Source organism: Callospermophilus lateralis, chromosome 9 (assembly GCF_048772815.1).
Source record: "Callospermophilus lateralis isolate mCalLat2 chromosome 9, mCalLat2.hap1, whole genome shotgun sequence".
Lineage (NCBI taxonomy): Eukaryota > Metazoa > Chordata > Mammalia > Rodentia > Sciuridae > Callospermophilus > Callospermophilus lateralis.
Genome location: NC_135313.1, coordinates 28079617 through 28097337, shown reverse-complemented (window position 1 = coordinate 28097337; position 17721 = coordinate 28079617). Strand labels below are relative to the sequence as shown.

The window sequence follows — 17721 nt, the reverse complement described above, 5'->3', positions numbered from 1 at the left end:
GTTTCTTTAACCTTTCAAGTCTACAGCTATATATCAATGTAATAAGGACTGAAATGTCTAAAAATGAGAGCACTTGGGTTAAATAAGCAGTGTTTTTTCTATATGTTATAAATTATTGTTAAAAACTTGTAATATAATTTAAAATGTGCTGGACTTATGTTCCAATGAATATAAGAACCAACACATATTTCAGTGAATACTTAAACGACTCCTAGAGAATACTTGAAATTCTTACCTTTCCTTTTGCTCTATATTGTTAATCTCATCTAAGTGCTCATTTAAGATACTGAGGGGGGAAGAAGGGGAATTCACTCTTGTGAGTTGGGCTGGGGGAACTGGGGGTGGGTGAGTCATAGCCCAACCTCCATCACTCATTCAGTCCCACCCTGTTCCACAGAAATGTATGTCAAATGTATAGTGTCAGATATATGCCATCCTTCTGTCCCAATAATCAGCACCCCTGAGCCCTGCCTATCAGGAAATGCTAGAGCCACCAGAAGCTGCGTACCTATGGCAGCCTCTGAGAAGCTTGGCCAGACAGTGGCCTTTCTCACTCAGGTCAGAAACAGTAGAGCTGTATAATAAGAAGTAAAAGTAGGCCTAGCAGAAAAATCAGTGAGGGATGACTCTAAAGCTCAGTATCAAAAGTTGTTCCAATTCAGAGATTTGGGCTGGCAGTTTTAATGCCCCATATCTCCTGGCCCCAAATTCCCAGACCATCTATCCACAGAAACACAAATCCAGACTGTCCTTACCAGATAGGTATTCTACCCCTAACCAACCTTGATTGGCTCAGAAATGTAACAGTCCCTGCCTCGGTCTGTTTTGTGTTGCCATGACAGAATATTTAAGATTTGGAAATTTATAAAATTTAGAAGTTTGTTTGTCTCATGCCTCTGGAGGCTGGGAAGTCTCAGAATGGGTGTCTTCTTGCTGCATCACAACACATCATAGAGAAAGAAAGAAGTTTATAAGAATCCTATACACTCTTATGCTAATTAACCCACTCCCATGATGATAAGAGCATTAATCCATTTATGACCTAACCACCTTAAAAGTTCTGCCTCTCAACACTGTTGTACTGGAGATTACCTCAACACTCATGTGTTTGGGGGACACATTCAAACCATTTAACAAACTGATTGGAAAGGAAGCAAGAGGTATACTATGCTTTGGATATGAAGTGTCCCCAAAGACTCATGTGTTGAAGGCTTGGTCCCCAACGTAGCAATGTTCAGAGGTAGGAATTTTGAGAAGGAATTGGATCATGAAGGCTCTTTATTATGGGGAGGCAGCCAGCGCCTGATTAGGGAGGTTTTTCTTCCTGCTCAGGAGGGTGTAAGCCACCTAAGAAATTAAAATCTAGAATAATTAGTGAAGAACAAAAGACAAAGTCAGAATTAGGTTTAAAGGATGGAGCACCTAATAGATCCAGCCCACACAGGAGCTGGAGCTGGACAATTAGAAAATGTCTCCTGTGGCTTATTTAAGGGGATACATCAAAGGCAGGGATAAGATTTCAGGGGTGGAGTCTTGCTGCTTCCTGATGTTTTCTAGTCAGTAGGTTGATTGGCATCTTAGCAGGTCATACTTATCTCAGTGGGGCTGTGTGAATCCAGCAGGTCACCCCATCTCTGGTGCTGTGTGGGACCAGGCAGAGCTGAATAGGGCTTACAATGTGTCTGGGCAGTCTTACACAGAGGAAATGTCCACTGGAAGTTTCCAGACACCAGATCCTCCTATTCATTAGGCTCTGATGATCAGTAGTACACTCACAGCCCAAGGCTGGCTCTCCGCAGCTCTTACTTTATCAAAGAATTAATTCATTGACAGATAAATGGACTACTGGGAGGTGGCAGGCACTATAGGAGATAGGGCCTAGATAAGGGAGTAGGTAATTGGAAGTGTAAGGTACTTGCTTAGCATATGAATGGCCTTTCAGAGAAAGGCTCACCATTCCTTCATACCCACCCCACCCTCCACATCAGGGCCCACCCTGCTCTAATCCCTGAGCCTTCTCCATAAAAGTCTCAAACCCCAAGCCTGTGTAATGCCACTTTAATTATTCTTGTTTTGGAAAAAATAGGCTACTTTTTATTTTTAAAAAGATATATTAACGGGGCTGGGGATGTGGCTCAAGCGGTAGTGTGCTCACCTGGCATGCGGCAGGCGCTGGGTTCTATCCTCAGCACCACATAAAAATAAAAAATAAAGATGTTGTGTCCACCGAAAACTGAAAAATAAATATTTAAAAAATTCTCTCTCTCTCTCTTCTCTCTCTCAAAATAAATAAATAAAATAAAAGATGTTGTGTCCACCGAAAACTAAAAAATAAATATATAAAAACTCTCTCTCTTTCTTAAAAAAAGATATATTAACATATAATGGTTTTATTCTTTGTGTTATGCTCAAATTCGGGATTCCCAAAAGACCACCAGAGACCCAGATCGATGTAAGCAGCAAAGAGGTGTTTATTGTGAGCTGGCTCGGTTTGCAGCAGTTTTATACACTCTTTGGGGAAGGCAAGGACTTCACATACATCATAGCATCTCTTAGCAAATCATCACACACCGCGGGAAAATCATAAAACAACTCTAAAACATGATTAGCACATCAAGTGGCGGGAAAGAATCTGGAAAAGATTACTGGTTAGTTCAAGGGGTTGATGCACTTAAAAATGATTGGTTTAAACCGTGAGGGTGTTGCAAGGGGGGTACGTTCCAAGCTTCAGGGCTTCTAGTTTACATATTGGTCACCACACCTAGTGGGGGTCATCTGGAATTTCAGACATTTTGATATCTTGGCCTATCTTAGGCTATCACCATCTGCGGCTTTTCCGAGAACTGTTTCCACAGAGCTTTCTGTGATATTTTCCTGACTTTAGGACTGCAGTAGGTCAGGGGTTAAGTTTCAGAGCAAAATAAGGTCCCAAGTAGAATAAGGTTGCTTAGGTCTTTCATTTGCACGATTTAATAAATATTTTTAAATATTTGAGTTTTAATTTCTTTTTTTTTTAAACTGGTCGGTGGGTGTTTATTGCTTTTGTTTTTGTTTTCATTTTTCATTGGTGCATTATGATTATCAGATTTAATTTCTAATGTGGCAAATATCACTAGATAGACATATAAACAAAAGGTTTCTGGGCTGGGGATGTGGCTCTAGCGGTAGCGCACTCGCCTGGCATGCGTGCGGCCCGGGTTCGATCCTCAGCACCACATACAAATAAAGATGTTGTGTCTGCCGAAAACTCAAAAATAAATATTAAAATTCTCTCTCTCTCTCTCTCTGTTTAAAATTAAAAAAAAAAATTCTCTCTCTCTCCCTCTCTCTTTAAAAAAAAAAAAAAAAAAAAAGGTTTCTGAGGTATTCAGTAATATTAAGAGTATAAGCAGGTGCTCCTAAGACCCAAAAGTTTGAAAGTCACTGTTATAGGTAATATAATATAATGTCTGTTTACTGCCATTCCTGCTCAAACTAATGCCAGAGACATTTAGAGGGTCCTGCCCATGGATGGGGCATTGTGCTGGATTCCAGAGGGCCACTTTTTCTTTTACCTTCACGATACTCTTGTAAAGCAGGTGCTATGATGGCCCCTTTGGCAGGAGGGTACACCGAGGCTTGGGGAAGTTGAGGAGAGTACCAGGGTTGTAAGGCCAGCCAGGGAAGGTGGCCACCACAGTAGGGGCCTCTGAACCTTCTCCAGTCTGTTCCTCTTAGCCAGTCACTGAGTCAGTGGCCTTGAAACCATCTACCCACTTCTGAATCATCTTTCTCCTCTTTCCTTAAAATGATCTGAATTCCCTTCCCAAGGCAGCAGAGGAGCTCAGGGCTCTGAGACTGAGTTCTTGGAAATGGGAGCTACCAGTAAGCATGACCAGGTCCCAGAAGAGCTGAGAACCAAGGGGATTTGCAGGATGGAAGCCAGGAAACAAACATATATATATATTTTTTTTTTTAAATAGGACAGGATTAAGAGGAAAAATGTTTACTAGATCAACTCCAGAAAGGATGATTGCTGAAGCCCTGGGATCAGGCCCATAGGTGTGGAAGAAGTATTTTTTTTTTTTTTTTTAAAGAGAGAGAGAGAGTTTTTTTAATATTTATTTATTTTAGTTCTCAGGGGACACAACATCTTTGTTTGTATGTGGTGCTGAGGATCGAAACCGGGCCGCACGCATGCCAGGCGAGCGCGCTACCGCTTGAGCCACATCCCCAGCCCTGGAAGAAGTTTTAAAATCAAACATCTCTTGGGGCTGGGGATGTGGCTCAAGCGATAGCGCGCTCGCCTGGCATGCGTGCGGCCCGGGTTCCATCCTCAGTAACACATACCAACAAAGATGTTGTGTCCGCTGAGAACTAAAAAATAAATATTAAAATTCTCTCTCTCTCTCTCTCTCTCTCTCTCTCTCTCTCTCTTAAAAAAAATCAACCATCTCTTAATCACATCCATCTCTTAATCTCTATTCCCTCTATTTCCACCTTTTTTTTTTTTTTGTACTATGGATTGAACCCAGAGGCACCTAACCACTGAGCCACATCCCCAGCCCCTTTTTATATTTTTGAAACAAGTTCTCATTAAGTTGCTTAGGGCTTCAGTAAGTTGATAAAGCTGGTTTTCAACTCGAAATCCTCTGGGCTTAGTCTCCAAAGCCACCTCACCCAGCCCCACTCACTTTCTTCATTCAGCAAATACAAAGGTAGGGGGAGGACTGGTAGCACTTGCCTATACTCCCAGCTACTTGGGAGGCTGAGGCAGGATGATAGCAAGTTCAAAGTCAGCCTGTGCAAATTAGGAAGAACTTGTTTCAAAATAAAATTAAAATTAAAAGGACTGGGATGTAGCATGAGGCCCCAGGTTCAATCTCAGTACAAAAAGAGGGGGGAAATTTATAATGTTGTGATAAGTGGGTTGTGTTTTAGTAATAAAAACAGCTAACATTTATCAAGCACTTACTAAATAAAAGACACTGTTTTAAAGGCTTTGTATATATTAACTCATTAAGTAATTTAATCCTTATATGAACCCATTGAGGGAAGCACTTACACACAGGGGAACCAAGGCACAGAAAAGTGACATTGAAGTGTATGGATGTCAACAGGAGGGGCATTGACCCTGCCCCTCAGAGAAGAAGTGATCAGGAAAAGTTGCTCAGGCAGGACATCTGTGTTAGTTTCCTCTTGTGCTCTTAAGAAATTATCACAAATTTAATCATTTAAATCAATCTCAATTATTATAGATTTATTTTCTTACCTTTCTGTATATAGGTCAGAAGTTTGAAGCAGGGTTTACTGGGTCAAAGTCAAGATTGTTGCCAGGGCAATGATACCTTCAGAGATTCTAAAGGACAATGTCCTCCTCTCCTTTCCTGGCTCCAAGGGACTGCCTGCATCCCTTGTCTCATGGCTCCTTCTTCTTAGCTTCAAAGCCAGCGGTGCAGCACTACCTCTCTGACCACTGCTTCTGTCCTAATATCATTTTCCTCATTCTAATGCTATTGCCTGTTTTTTATGAAAAGGGAGACTGGTGATTACTTTGGGACTGCCTGGACAATCCAAGATAGTCTCCCCACTCTAGATCCTTAACCTGAACATATCTGCAATATCCCTTTGCCACATTAGCCCACATATTCACATGTTCTGGGGATCAGAACATTAGGACTCTTGTTGTTGTTGTTGTTGAAGGCCACATTTGGTTGGTTTTTTTAATTACTTTTTAAATGTGTTCTTTTTTAGTTATATATGACAGTAGAATGTATCCTGACATATCATATATATGTGAAGTATAACTTTCCATTCTAGGACATCAGTATTCTTGATGGAGAGGGCATTATTTAATCATCTAACCAAGATTTTTCAATGATTCAACAAATATCTATTGGGAGTCTATATGTGCACCCATCTAGACACTAGCAAGAAAGTGATAAGCAGAATCCAAAGATCATAGGAGTCAACCAAGTGAAACAGGACACAAGAAAGGTGCTCCCTGCAGAAAGAGTGGCATGTGCAAAGGCTTATGAAAAACCAGCCTCTATCAAGGAGCAAAGCCTGTCCAAGGAGGGGACATGACCTTTGTCATTGAAAAGACCCACAGAGCATTCCTAGGCACATTCCCACCCTGCTAAGTGGCTAATCTACAAATAACAGGAGAGATCTGCTGCGCTAGGTGTCCCTGACTCAGTCAGGCTAGGTGGGGATCCATAGTAACCCCCTAGCAGCCACCAATCAGCATGAGACAAGGAAATACCTGGGATGCCAGATGACCCTCCCAGTAGTTTATGGTGGTTGATAATGTGTTGGGAAACCATGTAGTTCATCACCAACACCCCTCTTGGCTTAAACCAATCAGTTCAAATGAATCCCCCTTTTGTAGTAACCAATCACCCCTACCCAACTTGTTTCCGCCAGTGAATATGCTAATCATGTTTTAGAGTTGTTATTTGATTTTCCTGCAGTGTGTGATGATTTGCTAAGAGATGCTATGATGTATGTGGGGGTCCCTGCTTTCTCCAAAGAATGTATAAGACTGCTGCAAACCCTGGGCTCGGGGCCTCTCAGTGTCACCAGTTGCTGTGTTGCGTGTGGAGGACCAAGCTAGCTAGCAATAAACACCTCTTTGCTGTTTACATGGATCTTGGTCTCTGTTGGTCTTTTGGGGGTCCTGAATTCGAGCATAACACTTAGACAAGGGAAGAAAGCCGGTTCTTTCAGAGAGTAGAGTCTGTCCAGTCTGTCTGTGAAGTAGACATTGGAATCAGCTAAGAAGAATTTTTTTTTTTAAGTCTTCTCTGCCTGCCCCTGTCCCCAAGTTTGTGATAACAGAGGTGGGAACTGGATATCAGGTGATTCTAATGTACAATTAGGTAGGTGAACCATTGGTCAAAAAAATGGTGAGGGGCCATGATTGTAGCTCAGTGATAGAGCTTGCCTATCATGTGATATACTGGGTTCAATCCTCAGCACCATAAATAAATAAACAAATAAACAAACAAACAAATAAATAAATAAAGCCTTTGCCTTGCAACCCTGGGAGGAAGAAAGGAAGGAAGGAAAGAAGTATCTGGACATGAGACCAGAAAGGAAAACAAGAGCTAGCTCATGAAAAACTCTGTAACCCAAGGGTGTGGATTTTACACAGAGGGTTTAATTAAAAGAGTACCATGATCAGATTTGTTCTTTACAAAGACTTTCTGGCTGCACTGGAGGGAAGCAGAGTAAGGGGCAAAAGTTGATGGAGACTGGATTTAGCATCGTCTGTGAGAATGGATGAAATCCAGTGATGGAGAAGCAGGAAGCAACACTAAGCATGCTGTCTAGGATGTCTAGAATTATGCCATCACCTCCTAACTGGATTTCCCAACACCAGGCTTTTCTTCCTTCCCAGAGTATCATTACCAGACTAATCTCCCTTAAAAAACCATCAACCATGCTGAGGAGTACTGGCCCACCTAGTGAGTAAGTGCATTTGCTGTAGAAGTGAAAAGACTGTGTTCAAATCCTACCTTGGTCATTTCCACATCCATAAAAAAAGATACTAAAAACAGAGTTGGGGGCTGGGGATGTGGTTCAAGCGGTAGCACACTCGCCTGGCATGCATGCGGCCCAGGTTCAATCCTCAGCACCACATACAAACAAAGATTTGTGTCCGCTAAAAAATAAATATTAAAAAAAATTATTTCTCTCTCTCTCTCTCTCTCTAAAAAAATAAAATAAAATAAAATAAAAACAGAGTTGGTGTGAGGCAAGAGATGGAGAAGCTGGTACAGTAATTATTCAAAAAAATTATTACTACTACATCATTCTTTCACTCAGAAACTTCCATAGAAAACTCCATATTTTATCTGCTTTATTCCCAGGCAACCTGCCCAGATTCTTCATCTTCCAGATCCCCTCTAACACTCAGCCTCCAGCCCCCAAAATATGTCCCTTGAACACAATAGATAAGAACACCACTGTGCCTTGGTCTTACTGTTTCCCTTATATCAAATGGCTTTCTTGCTCTTTTGTATCTTCTGCAATCCTTCTGTCCCTTAAAGGTCCATCACCACTTCTAGAAAAGTGGCTTCAAATGCAGTGACTGGTGACCATATCCTGTATAATCTTCTTCCCCCAAGCAGTGCAGCCCATCATCCCTACCAGGAGGCCATCTTTCCTAATAACTCACAAAGTCACTCAGCTGGTACCTGTCACTGCTATCTAAATGCTAAGCACTCTCAGAAGGCCCAGAGCATAAACTTGTCTTTTCTGTGCTTTGTAGAGCACCGTAAATGCCCCCGAAGCCCATAAATAAAAAAATTACTTTGGTACAAGTTAAGTTTTTACCAGGACTCTCAGCTTTGAAATATTTCAATGCTTTCTTGTGTCATTAAACCAAACCAATGTTGTGTATTACAAAGATATAGGGCAAAAAATATGTGAGTTAATTGCCGAACTGTATTTCAGCAAGTGTCCTGAGGGAAAGAAACATTTACCCTAAGCCCTACTTCCTAAAACTTGTGTGTCCTTCTTTGCCTGATATGTCCTTTTATTTATAGAGATTTTTTTGAGGCCTGATTGACCAAGAGTAGACTGTGCAATATTAATGTTGATTATTAATTGATAAATTTTGTTTTTTTTAACCATCATGAAAAATCATCATACGTTATTAGACCACTTACCATTTTTTTTAAAACTTTCAAACAGGATAATGTACTGTTAAAATTCAAGTTTGCCTACAGTGAGGATTTCTGCACTTCTAAGTCACTAGAAATTCCCCCTGATTAGAAAAATATGCTCCAGAATTTGAAAATCAGAAATCCAAAGGATCTTTTTCTCAAAGAAAAATGATAGTTTTAATTTTAAAACAAGACATTGGAGGCATTTAATTTGCTTTTGCATGGAAATAAAATATTTTCTACACATCAGGCCCCTCATTAACTATCAGTTCTCCAAAGACGGCTCTCAGCTCAGTAGAGCATGCCAGGAGTCAGGAAGACTTCTGGCCATGTTCCTGGGGAGGCTGAGAGTGAGAGAGTACATGCAAGTGGCACCAAGCACCAAACCTGGGCAAGTGTTCATGACAGTGAATGCTCACTTCTTTCTGATTCACCTAGTCAATCAGCACTAACTGCATTATACTCGACTATAAAGATAGCCCTACTCCATCAGCAACTTACAAACTGCTTTGAGATATAAGACACAAGTTGTCAGCCCTTTCAGTGAGCCTACCTGCAGCTACGGCCTGCTCAGAACCTGAATGACCCTAACCATCCTGTTTATGAATTGTAGGAAGCCAAGAGCTAATGACTGGGAAGGAGGTGATGCTGGTGGTAAGGGGGTCAGTGTACTACATACACACTTCCCCTACCCTGCTGTGACAGTCCAATTTAGATGGTTTGGTTTCTAACTCAGGTTTTCAGATTCTTAACTTCATAATATTTTCTCCCTGAGAATATTCCTGCTAAAACTGAAATATTCCCTTGAATTCTTGATTATTTAGATGAGCTCCAATTGTTATTGTCCTTCTCCAAGAGCTGGTTCTTATGTCTATATCCATAGCTGCTGGTTAACGTCCAGGTTTGCTGGTCACTAAGAATCACCTTGGGAATTTGTCAAAATTACAGATTCCAAGGCCCCCAACCCAAACATATTTGAATCAGAACCTCAGGGAGGGGAAGCATCCCAATTGGGAAACTGAGGATCAGAGAAAATAAATTCCAGGGCCAATTACTTGCATTTGAGTGCATAGAGAGTATTAGAACTCGGTTCTCTTCAATCCTACCTTCTCGTGTGTTATAATTACATATAGGGGAGGATATGGGCCATAATTGCCTTAGCTCATCACATTTCCTCAATCAGAGCATTTTTATTCTATTTTCTAGGGTCACACATTTCCTCCATTTCTTCCAAAATGTAATCTTGGGTCCCAAACTCAAATGCCTGCTATAGACAAATGGGCACAGTAACAATTAAAGCAAGTCAGGTAGGAATGCATATACGGCATCAGTGGAAGACAAGGATTTTTAAAAACTAAAGAAATCTTCCTGGTCCAAGGGGGCAGCCACTACTCAGTTCCCATTAGCTGCTTTCCAAGTAGAATAAAAGCCCAGCTTTTCCTAATGGTCTGGATTTCCAGACGAAGTCTCAAAATGTCACCTCCACAATTATATTACACAAGACACAACTCCATCTCAGGAACTAGAGAGAAAGCCTTGAAAAAGCTGGTTGCTTTGCTGTGATCTGCCTATGGCCATAGGACAACGTGGTGGGGATCTGCAATTGGCATCTAGTTGCTGAGGAACTCAGTCCATCAACCACAAGGAACTGAATTCTGCTAATAACCATGTGAGCTTGGAAAAGGATTTCCAGTTCCAGAAAGGAACACAGTAGAGCCAGCATTCTGACTGAAGTTTTATGAGACCCTGAGCAGAGAAACTAGATAACACGTACCCAGACTCCTGATCCATGGAAACAGAGATAATGTGTTTTTTTTAGCAACTGACTCTGTGGAAATTTTTAACACAGCAAGAAAAAAAAACAGTATACCCTCCTAGGCCCCACCTTCTCAGACAGCACATTAAATTCCAGAGGTTTCCTCTCCCAATCTGCCACAAACACTACATCCCTAACTACCTTGATCTTATCTGGTTTCCAAGAGGGATGTTAATTGAGTTACCATTTACAATTGACCTACTCTTCTAAGGTTTCTTTGCATTTGTAAGAGAGGGCTTAGGGAGGTACCAACCTCTAGTTGATTAATCCAAACTAAAGGAATTTTAGAAATGCATGCAGAATAGCAGAAGTAATTCAGTGCCTAGAGATTCTCTCACTAGGCCACAAGCCATAGCACTGTCTTTACCTAGGAAAGTTCAGCAGAGCCCAAAACACTCTGAATAGTGGAACCTGGAGTCAGGAAATACGTCCTAGTTCACACATCCCCGTAGCCTAGGAAAATCTATGAAAGAAAGCTTCCATTTTCTTCTCTGTAAAATAGGCTGAGACTGCCCCTGGCCTCCCAGATGAGGCTGCTATGAGGACCATACTAGTTGGTATATAAGAAAGAACTCTGTAAATTAAAGATACATTCACAAACTTGGATTATTGAAGTGCAGGCACAATAACAGATCATTTGAGCCAGAAAGATCACAGACACACTCTGATTTCAACCCTGCAGCTCTAGTACTGACCTTGCCCGGGCTTGTTGGCAAGCTTCAGTTTCCTCCTTACCTCTCAGTGTCAGCCAGAGGCTGACATTCACTTCTCTCTGCTTCCTTGCAGCTGACAAAGGCCCAAAAGGACTGACATAGTGTTCCTTTCACCTTTTAGCAGTCTGGGTAACCACGGAGGAAAAAGCACCCAGCAAGTCACACAGACATCTGGGAGTCCCCAGTCACCAGACCAAATCAGCCTATCAAACACCCGAGGTTTCGAAACAAAATCACCCCTGCAAAGACTGGAGCACCAAGTCCTTCAAACCTAAGAAGTCAGGCTCCTGAGAGTTCTAGAACACCATCTCTTCCAACAGGATCCCACTGTGCCCACATCCACATTTCAAATGGAAAGAGCAAGCAACCACTTTCCTCTGCTGTCATATGGCTTATGAAATCTACCTCAAGCAGAGTGGATGAGAAAAAAGATTGAGAAGGAGTGGAGCAGAAAGGTTTATTCTCCTTAAATTCCAGCAAACAGGGTGAAAAAAATGCATAAGAGAAACTAAGCCCATCCCATCTTAAGGAGGAGGCTAAAGTCAAGGATCACATGACTACTTGGAGGAAGAAATAAAACTCTTATTCTTCAACTAAACTACATTATTAAATTATAAAATTTGATGATAATAATAATAAAGCAATATAATACTAAAAGAATCATAACAATACTAAACATTTATTTAGTGTAACTTGTGCCTGGCCTTGTGCCAAATATTCTCTCCCTTGATCTTCAGTGGAACCCTGAAAGAAAGGTATCATTATTGTCCCTATCTAACAGATGAAGAAACCAATGCTCAGTGAAATTATTTATGAAAGTTCATACAACTGGCAAATGATGGAGCTGGCTCTTGAAGCCAGCTTTGTCTGCCTGAAGACCCTGTGCTCTTAGCCATTATGCCATCTCATTCCCTGAAAATGGATATGCAAAACTGTGCCCCAGCTCCCTAGAAAAGACAAGGGGTGGACCACAAATCTCTCCCAGCTGCAAGTTCATGGGGCTCCCTTCTCCCATTCTTGCCCTTCCCAGAGCCTTATTAAACATGCCTGAACAAGTGATTCTCTCCCTAACCTCCCCAAACCTCACAATGACCTTTCCCATTCTTCAGAGAAGAAATAATAAGCACCATGCACTAACTGGTAATATGCATTTGTATCTTTATTCTCTACAAATAATTGTTAATAACATATTCAAGAGCTCATGTGCTTTAATATTTTCAGAAAGTGAGAATCCTCTTTATTGGAGACAATCTAGATAATTCAATCTCCCTCAATACCAAATAGATATAGTCTTGGAATCCAAGCAAAAATTGTTTGTTTTCCCTGAAACAACTTCTCTGTATGGTCAGGACTTGACCATAAAACAATACCATTTTATATTATTGAAGTATTTTGCCAGTCTAAATTGGATTTTAATTGTTCCGCATCATCTTTAAGGACTTAACAAGCAAAACAAAATCTAAACTACAAGTTTACAGTTGCATTTAAGAAAGAAATGTGAGTTTAAAAGGATAAAATGATTGCAACCTGAAATTAATATTCAGTGCATTTGGAGACTGTAACATTTAGGCAGAAATGAAAGTGAAAGCAATAACTGGAGCAATGGCAGCCTTCGTGGAGCAGATCAGGTCAGTGCTAGCTTTGATATAGTATTCTCAGAATTGCTGTTCCACAAAATAGATCTAGTCCGTCATGCCATGGAATTTTCTGAAACAGTTTGAAGGCAACCTGATTATTAAGAGGAAGAAAGCAAAGACAGGAGTATCAGAAGGAAGGTGTGAGGGGAGGAAAAAAGGTAGAAAAAAAGGAAAAGCAAAAACAGAGACTCTGAATTAAAATTTAATATGGGCAAAAAAAAAATCTGTATAAACAGCAACAAAATGATTTTCAAGTTTCCAGATCTGAAACCCCCTGAAATCTGGCATTAAAAAATAGAAACACAAAAATATTGGCTATCATATTGGAATTCTTGGTTTCAGAATTTGCCTATAATTCAAAAAATAATATTAACAATGCTTAAGGCACAGAAGTGAGAAAAAGAACATGGTAATGGACAATATTATTTGGGATTATATTTGTGGCATGTAAGTAAACTAAAGAGTGGTTTTCCAATTTTTGCTTTTCATAATAATAGCTATTATGCTCTGTATGCCATCTCTGTGCTACATACTACTTGTAAAACTATCTGGTTCAATTCTTCTGGCAAACCTACCAGTTAACTATAATCATTCTCATTTGTACACAAGAAATCTGAAGATAAGAGAGGATGAGTTGCTCAAAGACACACAGGAAGAGGCCGAACTGCTCCTTGGTGCCAGCTCTAGACTCCAAAATATCTTCAGTCTTAAAACATCATATGCATCATCACCACCAACAGTCACAACCATATTTATTGACCAATTTATATAGAATGACACTTGAATCCCCACTATGACCCCATGAGATGGTCACTATTGTTACTCCCATTTTACGGAAGAGGAAACTGAGACTCAAAGAAGCTTTAATAATGCCCAAGATCAGTGGCTTTAGATCCCTCTCACTGGAGGAAATTTCTTGCTAAAACTCTGTAGAAAAGGGTTATTTGGAGAGTGAAGTTCCCCAGAGCTTCGAGAATCAACTTTTTTTTAATCTTTTTAAACCAAACTTCTGAAAAATCTCCCTAAAATATATTACACAAAAAGAATAACTATACTGAGTCAATATGGCATGAAAAGATATAATAGCCTAAAATAAATTATTCATTTCCTTGCCTAAAAGAGCACTGTGGAAGCAATTTTAACGATTCTTTCTGACTGTGAACCCTAGTTTTTTACTGTTCCCATGGAGTAGATAGAACACCAATCTTCTTTTGCATGTGCATGACATTTTAAAAAAGGTTTTTGATGTTGTATTGTTTGTTTGTCTTTTGCCTCCTCTTTTTTCTATCTGTGGTCACTTTTTTATTTTGGTTTTTCCAGTGTGGCTTCCTTCTCTTCTCCTTTGCTGTGGAAATAGTTACTAGGATACCAATCCAGTTAGAATTTTAAATAAAATGAGGTTAAATGGGATCCTAATAAAGCTCTCTTTCACAAGTGAAGAGTATGAGGTTTAAGACAAAGCCAGAGTGACATTGCACACAGAACTGCCAACTCCATCTGGAATTCCTGGCTGTCTGTCATCTATTTGGCTACTTAGAAGCTATTTTTACCTCTTTTCTATTTTCGTTCTGAATAGGTTAGTATGAGATAATTGTATTTTGGCAAGATAAAATTTTCTATATTTTTAAATGTGCCAATTTTTGAAATAGGATAAAAGAGGGGTCCCTTGGTCTTAGAATCAAAACCCTAACCAAAGCCATGCCCCTTTTCAATGCTTATGGCAACTTGAGATAAAACTTGGACTGTGACTTAAATGTCCATTAACAGGAGAATGGCCAAAGGGTAACTCATCTGTACAGTGAAATATGATGTAGCTATGAACTGTATGTGCTGTATACATGTAGATACTGACAGGAAGCTGTGTTCATTGTCATATTGTCTAACTGGGGACAGAAGGGATGGAGAATCTTGGATTCCCCAGGATAGTGATTCTAAAATACATTTCATAGAGTCTCTTTGGAGGTCCTAGCAGGACTGAGTGCCAGTCACCCCTAGCACAGTCACCCCTCTCATTAACTGGTCCTCTTTCCCTGCTTCTTTCCCCTGGTCCCTGATCCTGCACCCTGCAACCACCTACCCACCTCACTATATACAAGCCTTTGCCTCCGGCTTTGCTTTTGAGAGAACTTAAAGAAGCCATTGTTCAAGTGAAGACCTGATGTTTACAGCTACCTTATCCATTGCAAACATGGGGGCATGACTTAGAGAAGGACAGAAAAGTTGATCCATAATGGCAGCATTGGATCACAAGCAACCACTTAACTCTAGACACCTTGATCTGTGAAAAGAATGAGTTCCTATTGTTTAAGCCACTCTGAATTGGGTTTTCAGTTGCTTCTAATCAAAAGTAGTGTAAACAATACAACAGGCCAATCAAAGTCCTTCTTGGAAACAATTCATTTAGAACTAAAGGCAGAAGGACCAGCCCTCTACAGGAGGAAACCCAAAGCTATGAGCCAGACAGCTTCTGGTGACCATAGTTCCTGCTTGTGGAATATGCTGATTCGAGAGAGGCAGAAACAAGAGAAAAGAGTGAAGTCTGTGGTTTAAATTCTCCTAACAGGGAATTCCTCTATTTGCTCTAGATATTTCTCATAGGGTTTCTATTACTTGCAAACAACAGTCCTAATTGAAATATGAACCATTCTCTCTCCCTCACTCACTCTCTTTTTAATAATAGTGGAGAGAAAAAAGTAGGTTCATGTGTGAAAGTGTCTATTCATCTAAGCATAGAAAAAAATCTGAACGGATGAACTGAACACAATCACCAATAGTAATTTCTGGAGAAGAGTCAGAACAAAGGAAAGTAAGAAAGACATATGTATCCCTTGTACTTTATAAACTTCTCAATATTTAATTTGTTATAACCAGGTAGCATCATTCTGTAATTACAACAATAGAAAACTAGTACGCAAAAGGAGTCACTGTAAACCTGATGACCACTGTTTGCAACCCACCTAACAAAATTCAGATAGACAACCATAGATCCCAATGCCTGAATGAAACCTGTAACAATGTGCCAAGAGAAGGACTGATGTCAGGAGACAGTATCTGATTGGCCTGTGACCATGGCCCCTCCCATGAGCACATATAATTTTCCCTAAAATCCAACTCAAATAAGCTCACAACCTAAATTTCAATAACACATCCTAAAAGGGAATGCTTGCCCTACAAAATGCAACTTCAAAGTGAGCTCATCTATATCTCTTTCTAGCCCAATGCATTTATGGACAGAAAATTGGGAGCTGCCATAAGTTAATGAGCCTGTGTAAGAAGCCTAAGTGCTACAGAAGGAGAGACATGTGCTGGACCAACCAACCTCAGCACACATGCTGTGGGATGGAGCCAGGACTAGAAGGGATGGGATTATGGGAAATGGATTCAAATGTTGGCTCATACATGGGCCACTAGGAGGATGTACCAAAGCACCTACTTATAACAACATGATATTCTCAGGGTGGAGATGACATTACCAAATGGAGTAGAGACAACTAAAAGTAAAGCAAATAACAATTCTGAGTGGCACCAGGAGGACCTTAAATGATGGCCAGAGGTTGTCAAAAGCAGAATCCAAGGGAGAGGTCTAGGGAGATCCTGCGCAAGGCTGGGAACTTAGGAGACAGTAATCTAACTGAAAGTAAGACCTTGAATTCTGAGCAGGGATACTAAAGCAAAAATTGAAGGTTATAAATAGTAAAGACTACATGTCATACTATATGTTATGGACTTTAAATTCATATTACATTTAATTTTTCCAAAAATCCTGCAGGAAGGGAACTTTTATCATTTCTGTTCTTGAGATTGATAAATGAAGGTGACAAAAATACATGATTTTTTTGGTCATATAGCTTGTGGATTAGTCTGTTCCAGCTGCCATAACTCAAATGCCACAAACTGGGTGGCTTAAACAACAAAAATTTGCCGCAGTCTGGCTGGGCACAAAATCACAAGCCTCTCACAGCTTTGTAGATTCAAACAGCAATTCTTTATTCCCGAACTCACACCGGCCCTCTACAAACACGTTCTGGGGAAATCCATGTTCTCTCCCAAATCCACCTCCTCTGCCTCCCAAAAACTCTCTGAATCCCGGGAGAGACTCAAGGGGAACTCAGGCAACAGGATACGCCCTATTCCCAGCAGGAATAATCTTAAACCTGGAACCGCCCTAAACCTGGATCTGCCCTGGTCCTTGAGCAAGGTCACTTTACATGCAATGTTACTGCAAAATGTCCTATTTCCACGAGTCCTTCCACTAGGCAACATGGGGTACGCTGGCAAGGAAATTGTCATACCTACTTGGCTAATGGCTCCCAGCAAAAATTTATTTTCTTCAGTTTTGGAAGCTCAAATTTAAGATCAAGGTGCCAACATGGTTAGTCTCTGATGAAGTCTCTCTCGCTTGCAGATGGCCACCATCTTGCTGAGTCCTTACATGACCTATTCACTATGTGCTTGTGAAGAAAGAGACATTTCTGGTTTCTCTTCCTCTTTTTATAAGGACACCCTGTCCTATCAGATTAGGGCCCAGTATACTTTGGATCTGGAATGTACTTCAAAGTCTCATGTGTTCAAGGCTTGGTCCCCAATGACAGTATTCAGAGGTAGGGTTTGGGGGAGTGATTGGATCATGAGGGCTCTGACCTTATTAATCCATTTGATGGCATTATTGGGAATTGATGGAAACTGTGGGAGATGAGACCTAGTTGAAGGGAGTGGGTCCTTAGGGATGTACTCTTGGGGACTGTATTTTGTCCCCTCCCCCTCATTCCATCTCTGCCACCATGAGGTAAGCAGATCTGCTCTACCAAACCCTCTCTATCATGAAGTTCTGCCTCACCACAGGCCCATACCAATGGAGCCAGCCAACCATGGACGGAAACCATAAACTAAAACAAATTTTTTCT

The 17721-nt window shown here is 40.6% G+C and overlaps 1 long non-coding RNA gene across 1 annotated transcript in view; it reads right to left on the bottom strand.

Annotated features, from left to right (window-relative positions):
* Positions 1-11348, bottom strand: part of LOC143406930 (uncharacterized) — a 107988-nt gene extending 96640 nt beyond the window's left edge. The window contains exon 1 of the long non-coding RNA XR_013092310.1: positions 11203-11348. This is a non-coding gene — a long non-coding RNA (uncharacterized LOC143406930). The remainder of the gene's footprint in view (positions 1-11202) is intronic.
* Between the last annotated feature and the right edge of the window lie 6373 nt (positions 11349-17721).